Source organism: Oncorhynchus mykiss, chromosome 3 (assembly GCF_013265735.2).
Source record: "Oncorhynchus mykiss isolate Arlee chromosome 3, USDA_OmykA_1.1, whole genome shotgun sequence".
NCBI classification, from domain to species: Eukaryota; Metazoa; Chordata; class Actinopteri; order Salmoniformes; family Salmonidae; genus Oncorhynchus; species Oncorhynchus mykiss.
The window spans coordinates 1,123,511-1,129,263 of NC_048567.1; the positions used below are offsets into that span (position 1 = coordinate 1,123,511).

The 5,753-nt window shown below is 39.5% G+C and overlaps 1 long non-coding RNA gene across 1 annotated transcript; it reads left to right on the forward strand.

The window, feature by feature from the left end:
• Positions 1-1,806: 1,806 nt before the first annotated feature.
• On the forward strand, positions 1,807-5,262 carry LOC118944464. Its single transcript, XR_005039802.1, has 3 exons — positions 1,807-2,026; positions 2,641-3,632; positions 5,181-5,262. It is a non-coding gene; the product is annotated as an uncharacterized LOC118944464 (long non-coding RNA).
• Positions 5,263-5,753: the final 491 nt, after the last annotated feature.

Consider the following 5,753-nt stretch of genomic DNA (forward strand, 5'->3'; position numbering starts at 1 on the left):
GAGGATTTGTTAAATATCCATATGGAGTTGTATCTTTCTTCGTGAGTTCCCGTGTGTATTGTTCGTCGGAGAACACTTTGAAAGGAGTAGCCTGTCATGACTTAGAGAAACGAAACAAAAGCAACCTCAAAATGCGTAGAGCAGCGACCGGGGAGACCTAGGGTTGTGTCCTATCCGGAGGAAACTACAGGGAGCTTCAGATGCTGCTCCTCGCCGGACGCTGAAAACAATCATTACCAAAGGGAAGCTGTATTGACGGATCCCATTAAAGGCAACAGACATTCTCCAAGGCATAGCAGCATCCAGCATCAACAGAGCCATTCCCCAGGTAGCCTGCCCAGGACCCACTTTTAAAGAGACATCAATCTGACATGTCAACTTCCAGCTAATGAAGCTACCCAAGATCAATATTCAGGGTTCTACAACACACAAACCAACCACTAATGCTTGGTTTCTATGCCGTACAGTGTCTCCTTGAAAACTGGAAAATGGGTCAAGTCTGAATACAGCACAGTCTGTTGTGTTATTGTATACAGGAGGTTTAATGAGAGATCCAGTAAGATCTGTTGTGTTATTCTATACAGGAGGTTTAATGAGAGATCCAGTAAGATCTGTTGTGTTATTCTATACAGGAGGTTTAATGAGAGATTCAGTAAGATCTGTTGTGTTATTCTATACAGGAGGTTTAATGAGAAATTCAGTAAGATATGTTGTGTTATTCTATACAGGAGGTTTAATGAGATATTCAGTAAGATATGTTGTGTTATTCTATACAGGAGGTTTAATGAGAGATTCAGTAACATCTGTTGTGTTATTCTATACAGGAGGTTTAATGAGAGATTCAGTAAGATCTGTTGTGTTATTCTATACAGGAGGTTTAATGAGAGATTCAGTAAGATCTGTTGTGTTATTCTATACAAGAGGTTTAATGAGAGATTCAGTAAGATCTGTTATGTTATTCTATACAGGAGGTTTAATGATATATTCAGTACGATCTGTTGTGTTCTCTCATTGTCCCAGTTTGTCTGATCCTTCCAATGTAATACATTAATACAACATCAAGCTGATTGATCAACATTATTTACTCAGGGGCAAATCTACAGTCTGCATCTAGTCCATGCCTCTACATCTATTCCCCTTTACATCTATTCCCCTCTACATCTATTCCCCTTTACATCTACTCCCCTCTACATCTACTCCCCTCTACATCTATTCCCCTCTACATCTGTTCCCCTCTACATCTACTCCCCTCTACATCTGTTCCCCTTTACATCTGTTCCCCTTTACATCTATTCCCCTTTACATCTATTCCCCTTTACATCTATTCCCCTCTACATCTATTCCCCTTTAAATATATTCCCCTTTACATCTACTCCCCTCTACATCTACTCCCCTCTACATCTATTCCCCTTTACATCTATTCCCTTTTATATATATTCCCCTTTACATCTGTTCCCCTCTACATCTGTTCCCCTTTATATATATTCCCCTTTACATCTACTCCCCTCTACATCTGTTCCCCTTTATATATATTCCCCTTTACATCTACTCCCCTCTACATCTACTCCCCTCTACATCTATTCCCCTTTACATCTATTCCCTTTTATATATATTCCCCTTTACATCTGTTCCCCTCTACATCTGTTCCCCTTTATATATATTCCCCTTTACATCTGTTCCCCTTTATATATATTCCCCTTTACATCTGTTCCCCTCTACATCTGTTCCCCTTTATATATATTCCCCTTTACATCTCTTCCCCTTTACATATATTGCAAAGTAGTGAATGACGGACTTACCAGGTAATAAGGCTGGTGGACCAGACTGACAGAGTATTACTCAGACCAGATGTTACCAGATCATAAGACTGGTGGACCAGATTGACAGAGTATTACTCAGACCAGATGTTACCAGATCATAAGGCTGGTGGACCAGACTGACAGAGTATTACTCAGACCAGATGTTACCGGTTAATAAGGCTGGTGGACCAGACTGACAGAGTATTACTCAGACCAGATGTTACCAGGTAATAAGGCTGGTGGAACAGACTGACAGAGTATTACTCAGACCAGATGTTACCAGGTAATAAGGCTGGTGGACCAGACTGACAGAGTATTACTCAGACCAGATGTTACCAGGTAATAAGGCTGGTGGACCAGACTGACAGAGTATTCCTCAGACCAGATGTTACCAGATCATAAGGCTGGTGGACCAGACTGACAGAGTATTCCTCAGACCAGATGTTACCAGATCATAAGGCTGGTGGACCAGACTGACAGAGTATTACTCAGACCAGATGTTACCAGGTAATAAGGCTGGTGGACCAGATTGAAAGGGTATTACTCAGACCAGATGTTACCAGATCATAAGGCTGGTGGACCAGACTGACAGAGTATTCCTCAGACCAGATGTTACCAGGTAATAAGGCTGGTGGACCAGACTGACAGAGTATTACTCAGACCAGATGTTACCAGGTAATAAGGCTGGTGGACCAGATTGACAGAGTATTACTCAGACCAGATGTTACCAGGTAATAAGGCTGGTGGACCAGATTGACAGAGTATTACTCAGACCAGATGTTACCAGGTAATAAGGCTGGTGGACCAGATTGACAGAGTATTACTCTAATAATGTTACCAGGTAATAAGGCTGGTGGACCAGACTGACAGAGTATTACTCAGACCAGATGTTACCAGGTAATAAGGCTGGTGGACCAGATTGACAGAGTATTACTCAGACCAGATGTTACCAGGTAATAAGGCTGGTGGACCAGATTGACAGAGTATTACTCAGACCAGATGTTACCAGGTAATAAGGCTGGTGGACCAGACTGACAGAGTATTACTCAGACCAGATGTTACCAGGTAATAAGGCTGGTGGACCAGATTGACAGAGTATTACTCAGACCAGATGTTACCAGATAATAAGGCTGGTGGACCAGACTGACAGAGTATTACTCAGACCAGATGTTACCAGATCATAAGGCTGGTGGACCAGATTGACAGAGTATTACTCTAATAATGTCTGTCTCTGTCAGACCAATGCAGTTAGTATTAACATATCAAATACCTACAAAACGCTGTGAAAATCATTTAAAACAGACATTTATATAGACATTGGTTGTGATTATTCAAACGCTGTTATTTGCGACGTGTATAATACGGTATCGTCGTACAACTTCATTTCCCTCCAATACTTGTGTGTCACTAAAATGACTCCGTTTGCCAGTGTTTTATCAGCATCATTGTGTCAGGTTGGAAGAATGCATCACCCATTCTATCTGATCAACAGGAAATGAACACACATGGTATAATGCCGTGAGTGAAGGGAAGGGGATTGCTTTGCTCTGCTCACAGACTGAATGTAAATGTCCTCCCAGAACTAAGAGAGAAAAGAGAAATGTTGTCTTATCACCTGCGACTGTATTTATTACCTTTACCTCAGCCAGCAGACAGAGAAATTAGAAAACGATTATTTAGTGACTAAAAATGTAGGAAAAATTATATGTGGTAATGTAACAGAAAAGTTAAAGCAAACATCAATCTAAACACTTGGAATAAGACAGCTAATCAACTAACTAATTTTACCTGGCTTCTTCTAATATAATACTGATATACAGGGTGGTAGTGGAGGTCTAATATAATACTGATATACAGGGTGGAGGTCTAATATAATACTGATATACAGGGTGGAGGTCTAATATAATACTGATATACAGGGTGGAGGTCTAATATAATACTGATATACAGGGTGGAGGTCTAATATAATACTGATATACAGGGTGGAGGTCTAATGTAATACTGATATACAGGGTGGAGGTCTAATATAATACTGATATACAGGGTGGAGGTCTAATATAATACTGATATACAGGGTGGAGGTCTAATATAATACTGATATACAGGGTGGTAGTGGAGGTCTAATATAACACTGATATACAGGGTGGAGGTCTAATATAATACTGATATACAGGGTGGAGGTCTAATATAATACTGATATACAGGGTGGAGGTCTAATATAATACTGATATACAGGGTGGAGGTCTAATATAATACTGATATACAGGGTGGAGGTCTAATATAATACTGATATACAGGGTGGAGGTCTAAAATAACACTGATATACAGGGTGGAGGTCTAATATAATACTGATATACAGGGTGGAGGTCTAATATAATACTGGTATACAGGGTGGAGGTCTAATATAATACTGATATACAGGGTGGAGGTCTAATATAATACTGATATACAGGGTGGAGGTCTAAAATAACACTGATATACAGGGTGGAGGTCTAATATAATACTGATATACAGGGTGGAGGTCTAATATAATACTGGTATACAGGGTGGTAGTGGAGGTCTAATATAATACTGATATACAGGGTGGAGGTCTAATATAATACTGATATACAGGGTGGAGGTCTAATATAATACTGATATACAGGGTGGTAGTGGAGGTCTAATATAATACTGATATACAGGGTGGAGGTCTAATATAATACTGATATACAGGGTGGAGGTCTAATGTAATACTGATATACAGGGTGGTAGTGGAGGTCTAATATAATACTGATATACAGGGTGGAGGTCTAATATAATACTGATATACAGGGTGGTAGTGGAGGTCTAATATAATACTGATATACAGGGTGGAGGTCTAATATAATACTGATATACAGGGTGGAGGTCTAATGTAATACTGATATACAGGGTGGTAGTGGAGGTCTAATATAATACTGGTATACAGGGTGGTAGTGGAGGTCTAATATAATACTGATATACAGGGTGGAAGTGGAGGTCTAATATAATACTGATATACAGGGTGGTAGTGGAGGTCTAATGTAATACTGAAATACAGGGTGGAGGTCTAATATAATACTGATATACAGGGTGGAGGTCTAATATAATACTGGTATACAGGGTGGTAGTGGAGGTCTAATATAATACTGATATACAGGGTGGAGGTCTAATATAATACTGATATACAGGGTGGAGGTCTAATATAACACTGATATACAGGGTGGAGGTCGAAAATAACACTGATATACAGGGTGGAGGTCTAATATAATACTTATATACAGGGTGGAGGTCTAATATAACACTGATATACAGGGTGGAGGTCTAATGTAATACTGATATACAGGGTGGAAGTCTAATATAATACTTATATACAGGGTGGAGGTCTAATATAACACTGATATACAGGGTGGAGGTCTAATGTAATACTGATATACAGGGTGGTAGTGGAGGTCTAATGTAATACTGATATACAGGGTGGAGGTCTAATATAATACTGATATACAGGGTGGAGGTCTAATATAATACTGATATACAGGGTGGAGGTCTAATGTAATACTGATATACAGGGTGGAGGTCTAATATAACACTGATATACAGGGTGGAGGTCTAATATAATACTGATATACAGGGTGGTAGTGGAGGTCTAATATAATACTGATATACAGGGTGGAGGTCTAATATAATACTGATATACAGGGTGGAGGTCTAATATAATACTGATATACAGGGTGGAGGTCTAATATAATACTGATATACAGGGTGGTAGTGGAGGTCTAATATAATACTGATATACAGGGTGGAGGTCTAATATAATACTGATATACAGGGTGGTAGTGGAGGTCTAAAATAACACTGATATACAGGGTGGAGGTCTAATATAATACTGATATACAGGGTGGAGGTCTAATGTAATACTGATATACAGGGTGGAGGTCTAATATAATACTGATATAC